This window comes from Myotis davidii, unplaced genomic scaffold (genome assembly GCF_000327345.1).
Source record: "Myotis davidii unplaced genomic scaffold, ASM32734v1 scaffold135, whole genome shotgun sequence".
Classification (NCBI taxonomy): domain Eukaryota; kingdom Metazoa; phylum Chordata; class Mammalia; order Chiroptera; family Vespertilionidae; genus Myotis; species Myotis davidii.
Genome location: NW_006289813.1, coordinates 11,017,169 through 11,019,375, shown reverse-complemented (window position 1 = coordinate 11,019,375; position 2,207 = coordinate 11,017,169).

The window sequence follows — 2,207 nt, the reverse complement described above, 5'->3', positions numbered from 1 at the left end:
CCCCCAAATCTATTTTTCCATTCGTACTTTGCAATATTAAAGACTTGTTCCAGACACTCTAATCACCCTCTTCCCCTAAAAAGGCATTTCAAGCAACAGAAAACCCAAATGCAAAGATGTATCCAGATCTAGGAAAAAGGCCTGCAAACTAAGGCCCTTTGCCTGTTTTTGTAAATATTTTGATGGAACACACCAGCACATTCCTTAGTACTGCCTGTGGCTGCTTTTACACTATAATGGCAGAGTTGATAGTCATGAACAAGACCACCACCCACACCACCAAATATTTATGATCCTGCTCTTTACAGGAAAAGTCTGCAGACACCTGGGTTTAGAGATTTAACATAATTACTCCTGTTGCTGTTTTGAGAACCAACAGTGGGAATGTGCCAAGGGTGGAAGGAGGGAGACTCCTTAGGTCCTAAGGCTTAGGAGACTACTGAAATAATCTCCAGGCCATAGGTTATAGTGGTTCACCAGTGTGGAGGCAGAGGGGATTGAGAGAAGTGAACGGATAACAAAGGCAGAGCCAATAGGACCAGTTGATAGATTGGAGGCAAGTTTGAGAGAAAGAGAGGAACTAAGAATGACATCTAGTTTCTGGCCTAAGCAACCAGGAGGATACAGTTGCTACATTTAAGCAAGATGGGGACTACTACGCAGCCCATGTGGCCCAGTGGTTGAGCATCCACCCATGAACCAGGAGGTCAAGGTTCAATCCCATCAAGGCACACGTTTGGGTTACGGACTCCATCCCCAGTAGGGGGTGTGCAGAAGGCAGCTGATTCTCATAATTGATGTTTCTATCTCTCCCCCTCTCCCTTCCTCTCTCTGAAATCAGTAAAAACATATTTAAAAAAAAAGATGGGATTATGGGTAGACCAGATTTCTGAAGGAAGATCAGATACACAACTGCAAAGAATAATTCACAGCAGTTGCTTTCCTATACAAAAGCCTCCAATGAAACTATTCTTTCAGAGTATAAGTATAAATCCTAGTAATAGCTACAAGGCATAATCAGGCCCTCCTTTTCGTGACTTCATCAGATTCTCTGACTGCTACAGATTGGGTCCCACAAAAATTAATATGTTGAAATTTAATCTCCAAGGTCATGGAATTTGGACTTGTGGGCTTTTATGAGGTGATTAAGTCATGAGGGCAGAGCCCTCATGAATGGAATCATGTCCTTATAAAAGAGACCCCGGAGTACTCTCTTCTCCCTTCTGCTATACAAGGACACAGGCAGAAAACAGTCATAAACCAGGAATCAGACCTTACCAGCACCAAATCCGCTGGTGCCTTGGTCTTAGACTTCCCAGCCACCAGCACTGTGAGAACTAAATTTGTTACTTATAGGCCAACCAGTCTATGGTACTGTCATAGCAACCCCAAACAGATGAAGACACCAACATTCACTCCACCCAACACCTGGTCTCCTTGCTATTCTCCAGCACACTGAGCAAGCTCCTGTGTCAGGCCTCCACACCAGATTTTACCACTATCTGGGATGCTTTTCTCCCAAGATATCTACAGAGCTTACTCTCTCACCCCTGCCCCAACTCCGCTCAAGCATAACATTTCCTGTGAGGCCTTCTCAACACTCCTTAATTACCCCAGCCATTGGTCCCTTCCTCCCCACGTGTCATCCCCTCTTCTCTGCTTAATTTGTCTCCAATGTATTTATTACCTTCTCATGTAACTTGATTAACGTCTCCTATCCCCACCTCCTAGAATGGAAGCTCCAAGAGAGCAAGGGTATTTGTCTACCATGCCCCCTCCCCCCTGTAATCACTCTGCCTGAAACACAGCACGTGATCAATAAATATTTGAATGAACTAGTGCAAAGGATACAATTTAATGATTCGAGATAATTTCACCCATGTTCCCAGGATTTGAGAGGCAAAAAATTAAACCACGTTGCAAATGACTTATGTACAACTCAATTCAGTGATTTTATTATTAGTTCTCCAATTCCAGAGTGGCAGTACAGAGCTCCCTTTCCTTCCTCCCCTGCTCTCAACAATTAAAACGTCTGAGATCAGGTCATAGATCACACACACACACACACACACACACACACACCCCTTTCCTTAGTGGCCTATTAGTCCTACGGTCCTTTGTGGTCTCCTTTCATCAGTACTGTATTCTCCCCTCTGCACCGTGCCCACACCACGTTTTGCTCCTCAAAACCACTGTGCTCCTTCTCA